The sequence below is a fragment of the Saccopteryx leptura genome, chromosome 6 (genome assembly GCF_036850995.1).
Source record: "Saccopteryx leptura isolate mSacLep1 chromosome 6, mSacLep1_pri_phased_curated, whole genome shotgun sequence".
Classification (NCBI taxonomy): Eukaryota; Metazoa; Chordata; class Mammalia; order Chiroptera; family Emballonuridae; genus Saccopteryx; species Saccopteryx leptura.
In genome coordinates, this window is record NC_089508.1 from 110847691 (window position 1) to 110858905 (window position 11215).

General features: G+C 41.0%; 1 pseudogene; it reads left to right on the top strand.

The window, feature by feature from the left end:
- Window positions 1–6590, top strand: part of LOC136377153 (F-box-like/WD repeat-containing protein TBL1X) — a 98686-nt pseudogene extending 92096 nt beyond the window's left edge.
- The last annotated feature ends 4625 nt before the right edge of the window (window positions 6591–11215 follow it).

An 11215-nucleotide genomic window follows, 5' to 3' on the forward strand; every position in this document is an offset into this window, starting at 1 on the left:
CCCTTTTCATTACTCAAAGGTAACCACCATTGACAAAAACCACCACAGAAGCACATGAGATAAAAAAGATAGCAACAGAGGAAAGATGTATGGAATACAACCAAATAAAAACAAAAGATAGAAAAACGAAAGAGAAGGATCAAACAAGACACAAAACTAACAGAAAGGAAGATATAAAATGGCAATAGGGAACTCACAAGTATCAATAATTACACTAAATGTAAATGGATTAAACTCACCAATAAAAAGGCACAGAGTAGCAGAATGGATTAAAAAAGAAAATCCAACTGTATGCTGCCTACAGGAAACTCATCTAAGTAACAAGGATAAAAACAAATTCAAAGTGAAAGGCTGGAAAACAATACTCCAAGCAAATAACATCCAAAAAAAAGCAGGTGTAGCAATACTCATATCGGATAATGCTGACTACAAGACAGGAAAAGTACTCAGAGACAAAAATGGCCATTTCATAATGGCTAAGGGGACACTGAATCAAGAAGACATAACAATTCTTAATATATATGCACCAAACCATGGAGCACCAAAATATATAAGACAGCTACTTATTGATCTTAAAACAAAAACTGACAAAAACACAATCATACTTGGAGACCTCAATACACCGCTGACGGCTCTAGATCAGTCATCCAAACAGAGAATCAACAAAGACATAGTGGCCTTAAACAAAACACTAGAGCACCTGGATATGATAGACATCTACAGGACATTTCATCCCAAAGTGACTGAGTATACATTTTTCTCCAGTGTACATGGATCAATCTCAAGAATTGACCATATGTTGGGCCACAAAAAACAACATCAGCAAATTCAGAAAAATTGAGTTTGTACCAAGCATATTTCTGATCATAAAGCCTTGAAACTAGAATTCAACTGCAAAAAAGAGGAAAAAAAATCCCACTAAAATGTAGGAAACTAAACAACATACTTTTAAAAAATGAATGGGTCAAACAAGAATATAAGTGCAGAGATCAAAGATATATACAGACTAATGAAAATGACTATACGACATATCAGAATCTATGGGATGCAGCAAAAGCAGTGATAAGAGGGAAGTTCATATCACTTCAGGCATATATGAACAAACAAGAGAGAGCCCAAGTGAACCACTTAACTTCCCACCTTAAGGAACTAGAAAAAGAAGAACAAAGACAACCCAAAACCAGCCAAAGAAAGGAGATAATAAAAATCAGAGCAGAAATAAATGAATTAGAGAACAGAAAAACTATAGAAAAAAATAATAGAACAAGGAGCTGGTTCTTTGAAAAGATCAACAAAATTGACAAACCCTTGGCAAGACTTACCAAGGAAAAAAAGAGAAAGAACTCATATAAACAAAATCCAAAATGAAAGAGGAGAAATCACCATGGACACCGTAGATATACAAAGAATTATTGTAGAATACTATGAAAAACTTTATGCCACTAAATTCAACAACCTAGAAGAAATGGATAAATTCCTAGAACAATACAACCTTCCTAGACTGAGTCAAGAAGAAGCAGAAAGCCTAAACAGACCTATCAGTAAAGAAGAAATAGAAAAAACCATTAAAAACCTCCCCAAAAATAAAAGTCCAGGCCCTGACGGCTATACAAGCGAATTTTATCAAACATTCAAAGAAGACTTGGTTTTTATTCTACTCAAAGTCTTCCAAAAAGTTGAAGAAGAAGCAATACTTCCAAACACATTTTACGAGGCCAACATAACCCTCATACCAAAACCAGGCAAGGATGGCACAAAAAAAGAAAACTACAGACCAATATCTCTAATGAATACAGATGCTAAAATACTAAACAAAATACTAGCAAATCGAATACAACAACATATTAAAAAAATAATACATCATGATCAAGTGGGATTCATCCCAGAATCTCAAGGATGGTTCAACATACGTAAAACGGTTAACGTAATACACCATATCAACAAAACAAAGAACAAAAACCACATGATCTTATCAATAGACGCAGAAAAGGCTTTCGATAAAATACAACACAATTTTATGTTTAAGACTCTCAACAAAATGGGTATAGAAGGAAAATATCTCAACATGATAAAGGCCATATATGATAAACCATCAGCTAACATCATATTAAATGGCACTAAACTGAAGGCTTTCCCCCTTAAATCAGGAACAAGACAGTGTTGTCCACTCTCTCCACTCTTATTTAATGTGGTACTAGAAGTTCTAGCCAGAGCAATCAGACAAGACAAAGAAATAAAATGCATCCATATCGGAAAAGAAGAAGTAAAGGTATCACTTTTTGCAGATGATATGATCCTATACATCGAAAACCCCAAAGAATCCACAAAAAGACTACTAGAAACAATAAGCCAATACAGTAAGGTCGCAGGATACAAAATTAACTATACAGAAGTCAATAGCCTTTCTATATGCCAACAATGAAACAACTGAGAAGGAACTCAAAAGAATAATCCCCTTCACGATTGCAACAAAAAAAAATAAAATACTTAGGAATAAACATAACAAAGAATGTAAAGGACTTATATAATGAAAACTATAAACCATTGTTAAGGGAAATCGAAAAAGATATAATGAGATGGAAGAATATACCTTGTTCTTGGCTAGGAAGAATAAATATAATCAAGATGGCTATATTACCCAAAGCAATATACAAATTTAATGCAATTCCCATCAAATTTCCAATGACGTTTTTTAAAGAAATAGAGCAAAAAATCATCAGATTTATATGGAACTATAAAAAACCCCAAATAGCCAAAGCAATCCTAAAGAAAAAGAATGAAGCTGGGGGCATTACAATACCTGACTTCAAACTATATAATAGGGCCACGACAATCAAAACAGCATGGTATTGGCAGAAAAATAGACACTCAGACCAATGGAACAGAATAGAAAGTCCAGAAATAAAACCACATATATATAGTCAAATAATTTTTGATAAAGGGGCCAACAACACACAATGGAGAAAAGAAAGCCTCTTCAATAAATGGTGCTGGGCAAACTGGAAAGCCACATACAAAAGAATGAAACTGGACTACAGTCTCTCCCCCTGTACAAAAATTAACTCAAAATGGATCAAAGATCTAAACATAAGACCTGAACAATTAAGTACATAGAAGAAGACATAGGTACTCAACTCAGGGACCTGGGTTTTAAAGAGCATTTTATGAATTTGACTCCAATGGCAAGAGAAGTGAAGGCAAAAATTAATGAATGGGACTACATCAGACTAAGAAGTTTTTGCTCAGCAAGAGAAACTGATAACAAAATAAACAGAAAGCCAACTAAATGGGAAATGATATTTTCAAACAACAGCTCAGATAAGGGCCTAATATCCAAAATATACAAAGAACTCATAAAACTCAACAACAAACAAACAAACAATCCAATAAAAAAATGGGAAGAGGATATGAATAGACACTTCTCCCAGGAAGAAATACAAATGGCCAACAGATATATGAAAAGATGCTCATCTTCTTTAGCTATTAGAGAAATGCAAATCAAAACGGCAATGAGATACCACCTCATACCTGTTCGATTAGCTGTTATTAGCAAGACAGGTAATAGCAAATGTTGGAGAGGCTGTGGAAAAAAGGAACCCTCATACACTGTTGGTGGGAATGTAAAGTAGTACAACCATTATGGAAGAAAGTATGGTGGTTCCTCAAAAAAGTGAAAATAGAACTACCTTATGACCCAGCAATCCCTCTACTGGGTATATACCCCAAAAAACTCAGAAACATTGATACGTAAAGACACATGCAGCCCCATGTTTATTGCAGCATTGTTCACAGTGGCCAGGACATGGAAACAACCAAAAAGCCCATCAATAGATGACTGGATAAAGAAGATGTGGCACATATACACTATGGAATACTACTCAGCCATAAGAAATGATGACATCGGAACATTTACAGCAAAATGGTAGGATCTTGATAACATGATATGAAGCGAAATAAGTAAATCAGAAAAAACGGAACTGTATTATTCCATACGTAGGTGGGACATAATAGTGAAACTAAGAGACATTGATAAGAGTGTGGTGGTTCGGGGGGGGAGGGGGGAATGGGAGAGGGAACGGGGGGGGGGAGGGGCACAAAGAAAACAAGATAGAAGGTGACAGAGGACAATCTGACTTTGGGTGGTGGGTATGCAACATAATTGAACGACAAGATAACCTGGACTTGTTATCTTTGAATATATGTATCCTGATTTATTGATGTCACCCTATTAAAAAAATAAAATTATTATAAAAAAAAATATATATATATATATACCAAAAGGTAGTTTATTATTTCATGAATGATTAAGTTATAAGAAAGAGTTGTAAGATATTAATGAAAAAATATTAAATAATACCTGAAAAATAAACAATAAAACTATTATTTAAAAAAAAAAAAAAAAAAAAAAGAAAAAAAAAAAAAGAAAGTTCCTGGCCAGTGGTTTCTTTGAAAAGTGCATGCACATCTGGAAAACCCTGGTGATTTCCCCAAGTATTTTCTGAATGTCAGCCACAGTGGGTATCTCTTCTCACTCCTGAAGATGAAAGAATTATTTTTTTTTTAAGGAGGAGGGTGAGAGAGATAGAGAATGAGAAGCATCAACTCATAGTTACTTCACTCTAGTTGTGCATTAATTGCTTCTCATATGTGCCTTGATGGGGGTGGGGAATGAGGGATTCAAACCAGAGATGCTGATGTTTTGAACCAGGGACCTTAGCATCCCAGGTTGACACTCTATGCTTAACCACCACAGGTCAGGTTAGAGAATTCTGATTCTCAAAAGAGGAATCCGTGCAATCAGGAGAATGGACAGTACTATGCTGGGCTGCTAGGTCTCAGGTCTCCAGCTGATAGAAGAGAGAAATTGCCAGATTTTTTGCACATAGCCAGCGACCTGTTTTGTGGGTCTTGGGATAGAATCAAGGTCTCTGTTCTGGCCTTTTAATCCAGTCAGCCTTTCATATTCCCTGTGGCTGTAATGACTTTGGCCTGCATTTCTGTTGAGACAATGCACCCTTGTGGCAAGGCTTTATATTACAGAAGCAGGTTTTACTGCCCAAGTCTACTGGGACATCAGGCTCCCCAGGGATCTCTTTGCAGGAACATTATCCTTTTGGAGAGGAAAAAGTCATGGTCAGCCCTGTGTGAACTCTTGTAGCAAACATAAGCCCACCCGCTTAGTCACACATCCCAGGTATAACATGCAAGAGTCTGTGCGTGAGTTGCTCACTAGAAACAGTGAGGGGTGCTTTGTAAAGCGACATCTTAGACGAGTGGCATTAGGTACCGCCTGTTGTCAAAAACTCATCAAATGACTTTCACTCCTTTCTTGTAAATTATAAATCTCTCTGAGACATTTTAACATTCACTTGAACCTCCCGTGAGGTCGATGCCTTCTTTACATACATAAACACGTATAGTATTGTTGACTGGCTCGATCCCCAGTCTCCCGCCACCTTAGTGTCCTCACCGCCATCAGACATTGTCTGAAAATTGCTGTGGAAGGTGTGTCCTCAGCCGAAGGGGAGAGGCGGGTTCTGTGAGCAGTCAGTCAGAAGTTGGGTACACTCACGTCGTGGGAAGTCTGAGAGAGACCTTTCTACAGGCACCAGAGTGTTTGCTGAAAATTCTTCAGCGCCTGGTTGAATGAGAATTTTTTTGCTAACACATTGGGGGACGGCAGAGTGCCCTTGCACCGCTACAGGCTCTGAGCCCCCATCACATCACGCATGATAACCCTTTTTGTTGCAGAATGGAAGACTCCTCCACAGCTACCGAGGCACTGGTGGCATCTTCGAAGTTTGCTGGAAAGGCCGAGGGGACAAAGTGGTCGCCAGTGCATCCAACAGCTCTGTAAGCAGCAACTAGGATTTTCTAGGGGTGGAGGGCATGGGGAAGAATGAAGAAAAGTTGGGCAGCTGAGACCCGAGGACTTAGGCTGAGAAACTTGCTCCCATCTCAGCCCCAAGTTTCTTCCCCCAAACTGGACGCCCTGATGATAAAGGCATGACCTTGTGTCCCACAGGTTTCTTGGGTCCCATGAGATGTCTAGCCTTTGAGATTTCCTTGAGCTTAAGTCAGGGCATGGGAGGTCTGGCTGGGTGTTGTTGAAGCCCCCAAGGTTCTCAAAGCCCAGGTGCTGAGGCTTCAGTTGTCACCTGCTTTTCCACTGGAAGCCTGGGCTGTGACATCTGCTGAGACACTGCAAGTGTGTTAGATCCTGGCTTTGTCCTTGCCCTGGCTCTTTTCCTCCATGCTCTTAATGTTAACTTGGGGTGGGTAGGTCGGATGCTCAGCAAGTGGACGCTGTTTAAGAGCTGCTCTGAACATTCATAACTGCGTACCAATATAACTTTATTTATAAAACAGAATTGGTGGGCCATGTGATTAGGCAAACTCAGCTCAGAAGGTGACTTTGCTTTGTCTTGGAAGATATCAGGGGCTTTCTCTATCTATCTATCTATATCTATCTTTCTATCATCTATCTATCTATCTATCTATCTATCTATCTATCTATCTATCTATCTATCTATCTCTCCTTCCATCACTCCCTCCCGTTGCAGGTGTGTGTTCTAGATCTGTGGAAGTAAACACGCAGCCTGTGGAAAATAGACAAGAATTCTAATGGACCAGCAGTTAGCGTGGTAAGGTTGCGGCACACTCCAGACTTCATCCTATTTACTCCAGAACTGCGTGGGCCTGATGAGCTGGTGTGGACTTTAAAATCCACTCATCCCTGGCCCCAGGAGCCTATACCTTTTCATAGTCCTCATCACAGAGTTTGAAACAGACACACACACACACACACACACACACACACACACACACTCATACCAGAGGTAGGGAATACCTTTCCTACATGAGGCATGCAGCCCGAAAAGCACAAAGACATTGCCTGGATAGTATGAGGTCTGGGTACCGCCCAGACGGGCTCTGATGGCTGAGATGGGAGGGGAAGAAGATATTTGTGCCAAACCAAGAAGAAATGCAAAATGCTCTGATAGATGAAGGGAGAGGAGAAAGCTCCCCTTGGTGTAGTGGGTCTTTTCCCTAATAAATTAGACACTACCAATGCTCTGTCAAAGAATGTTTGGAGACGGGTCCGTACTGTTGAACTGCACGGTTCTGTAATCCAGACACTCTGTTTTCCGGAGCTGTCTCTGTATGGCGGTTGTCCTGTTGGATGGAATCCTGTCCTCTGGGGCCTCTGTCCACGATGAGAGGGGTTGGGTTTGCTCCTTCTCTGAGGTTGCCTGTCTCTCCATCTTTCCCTCCGTTTGGTGTGGTCTTGATTTACAGGAGCTGCAGCCTGAAGATGAGGATTTCAGAACCTTTGTTGGAAAGTATCCTGGTGCCTTCCCCTGCCCCCTGTCCCTCTCCCACCCTCTATATGGTATAATGGGAGGACTCAAGGGCATTTTCAGCATAGAATAAGTACTTTATGCAAGAAGGCAGGGCAGGGGAGACTTTTTACAGGAGAAAAAAAATTACTTATGAAAGAAAGAGACCGGAGTATTTATAGAAAAAGAAAATTATTTTTATGTTAAAGTGATTTTAAAATTTTAAATGGCCATCAGACAGAAGGAGAGCTTTATGTGGTTTTCATAGTTTTAAAAAACATATTGTAGGAATGGTCCAAGGGAGCGATCCCTGTGGCCCCTTGCCACAGAACAGGCAAAGAGGACACCGGGCAGTGGAGGGCAGACCCTGCAGAAGGCAGCGGAATGCTTTTGGTGTGGAGGGAGAAGTCCCTGCTTTTTTAGCTGGAGGCCACAGTGGCATCTCTTGTGTTGCATCTACCTTTGTCGCTGCAGCAGGGAAATGAGGAAGGATTCGCTCTGATCCCGAGCCAATCAGGATGCAAGCCATTAAAACAGCTTAGCCCTGTGTCACCTGGTAGTGACACCTCCTTCACAGGGATGGTCATTCCCCTGCCCCAGGAGCAGCTGGAATAGTCCTTGTGCAGCTGATCTACTGGCTCCAGGATCTCACCTTACCAGACAGGGACAGAAATTAATGAGAAAAGAAGGTTGTCCTTCTGTTCAGAAGGTGAGTTACAGGTAGACTGTCACCAATCACTTCCACCGTTAGCATCACTTCATTTTCTACCGACAGACTAGGAGTTTTCTTTAATAATCAACATTTTTGCTGTTATTTTTTTTATTAAACATGGCTTTGTGTTCCTACATGAGTTTCCTTTCATTTCATCAGTTTGTACTATCCTAATATGACACTGATCTCTTTTGAGTGATTAGGAGAAGAACCATCATTCTCCTTAGAGCTGAGTGAGGAACGGCACGGCCAGGGTGCTGGAAGCGGGCAGGGTCCAGGCGCCTGAGTTCGGGCTGTAAGATGGATGCTGTCAGAGGGTGCAAGTCACAGTCCTTGGCTAGCTGGTATGGAATATTTGGGTTGCACTTATAATCGGAAGTAGGGGTTTGCTTCTCTTGATGCATCTTTCTCAGCTTGTCACATCAGAAGCAAGACCTTGTTTCTCACTGGCTTTTTTATATAACCATGCTTATAACTGGCATTTCTTTTGAAGTTAGCAGTTTTAGATAAATAGAAGGTTGCTTTTACTTCTTAAAAATAGCATTTGCAGCCTATCTTGTGGTGGTGCAGTGGATAGAGTATTGACCTGAAACGCTGAGGTTGCTGTTTGGAAACCATGGGCTTGTCAGGTCAAGACATAACAGGCAGTCAACAACTAAAGTGAAGCCACTATGAGCTGATAGATCTTGCGCCTCCCACCTCTCCTCTCTCAGTAAGATCAATACATAAAATCTTTAAAATGAAATGAAAGACCTTGGCTGGTTGGCTTAGTGGTAGAGCGTCGGCTTGGTGTGTGGACATCCTGGGTTTGATTCCTGGTCAGGGCACACAGGAGAAACACCCATCTCCTTCTCCACCCCTCGTCTGCTCACTTCACATGTACACACTCTATCTCTCTCTCCCCCTGCTGCAGCCATGGCTCAATTGGAGCAAGTTGTCCTCAGGCACTGAGGATGGCTCTATGGCTTCCATCTCAGGTGCTAAAAAAAGCTCTGTTGTTAAACAATGGAACAATGTCCCAGATGGGCAGAGCATTGTCCCCTAGTGGGCTTGCCAGGTGGATCCCTGTTGGGGCGTATGCGGGAGTCTTTCTTTCTGCCTCCTCTTCTCTCTCTGAATAAAAATAATAATAATAATAATAATAATAAAAAGTAGTATTTACAGTTCATAAACACACCTGTCCTTTGCCCTATCCCTCATTCTCTAGGTAGGATAATTACAATCAGAATACTTTGGTAACATCCTATACTAGGAAAATGTAAGATCCACCTTCTACATTTTTTAAGGTTTTTATTTTTATTTATTTATTTATTTTAAAAATATTAATTATTGTGTTAACATGGTTTCAAGTGTCCCACTCCATGTAGCACCCTCAACCCCTTGCATCTTGCCCCCTTGCCCCATGCAAAGTCTCTTTCCATTCCAACCACGTTTTTTAAATATGGATTTGATCTCGCCTGCTTTCTCCTTGTGGTAATCTCCAGTCTCTTGCGCTCCCACTCCTCTGTCAAGACAGCCAGCCCTTGCCTAGCTTCATTTCTTTACCATTCAAGATGAAATTCCATGGTGTGTTGCATCTTCCATTCTCTTTCTTGCTGCCATCTTTAATTCCTTTGTCCCCATGTCCATCTGCTACACCTGTTCTGCAACCCCCAACCCATATCTTCACATATGAGTTGCTCTTTCCCCAAACCTTAAGATTTGAAGAGATGCTCTCTGTGGTCACATGGCACCCCTGGGTACTGGGGTAGGTGCAGGGTTTTAGCATCCCATGTTAGCGGAGAGTACAGTCCTTCAACCCCCTCCTACTGTCCCCAGGCTTCCATCTCCACTTCAGTTTCTTCACTTTCTATGGACAGTATTATTTAATATATCCCAGGAAAAAGACCGACAGTCATTGCTCCCAGGTACTCATCTGTGAGATTCCCCCTAGCAGCACCCTCTGGTCATGCTCTGACAATGAGTCCCTCCTATCTAAGTCTCCTCTGTGAGCTGAAGTGCTTCCACTCCAGTCTTCTCTATAACTTTATATATATATTTCTCTTCCTCTCCTCTATTGGCTTCTTCTTTACAGAGTAAAAACACTTTCAAGTCCTTCCACAGAAAACTATGCAGCAAAGAGCAGCTGCTGATGACCCAGCCCCTCTCCCGGAGGCTCTCAGTCCAGCCCAAGCTTTCTCCTTCCCTTTGTAGTCACATTTCAGGAAGGAACTGTGTGCACTGCCTCACCTTCAGTTACCCTTCAACCCTCAGTAATGTGCTTTCTGCCTCCCTTCTTCGAAAGGTTACCAATGAATGATTTCTCAGTTAAATTCAATAGACAGTTTTGGCTGACATCTTGTTTAAAACTTTTATGGGACATTTGAGCTTTGGTACACTTTATTTTGAATAATTCTCCTTAATTTCCTTGGTGCTGTTCTCCTAGTTTATCTCGCTCTCTTGTTCTTCTCAGTCTCCTCTGACTAAACGTCCTGAAGTATTGGTTTCCTCCAGGACCCCCTCTCAGCCTCCTGTGTTCCTGTTCTATACCTTCTTTTGGGGCAGTCTCACCTTTGCTCATGACTTTTGGTCATCACTCACTTGGCTGTTATTTTCAAAATCTCTGTGTCCAGGCTAGACTACTCTACTAAACTTCCAAAGGCGCACAAAAAGAAAACATTTCCAAAATAGAACTTAACTCATCATCTCTCCGTTCAGCAAGCCCCATCCCCACCTCGCCTTCCTGGAATGCCCACCACCCTTATTTCAGTGAAGTGCTCTATCAACACCCAAGTTCCCTGGGTAGAACACCTGGGCAGTATTTTAGTATCCTCCTTTTACTTTGCTTCTATGCTTCCAATGAATCAGTCTTATCTCTTGTCTAAAAGTGTCTGGTACTTATTACCTCCTCTTCATATCTATTGTCTCTCCTCTCTAGGTTTTAGATCCTTCTGCTTTCTCCTTTAGAAGGGAATTCTAAAACTCTGTGACCTGTTTTTCTCCCTCACCCCCAAAAACTCCAAGACTCTCTTCTAGGCAGACACATACCTGCCAAAGCATAGCATTCAAGGTTCTCAAGGAGCCACCTATGAAAGACTTCCTAATGGAGGAAAAATTCTTTGCTTGACTTGTTTAGAGGTCATAGAGGCCAACAGAACTGCAGACCAGAGAAGAAAATCTGACT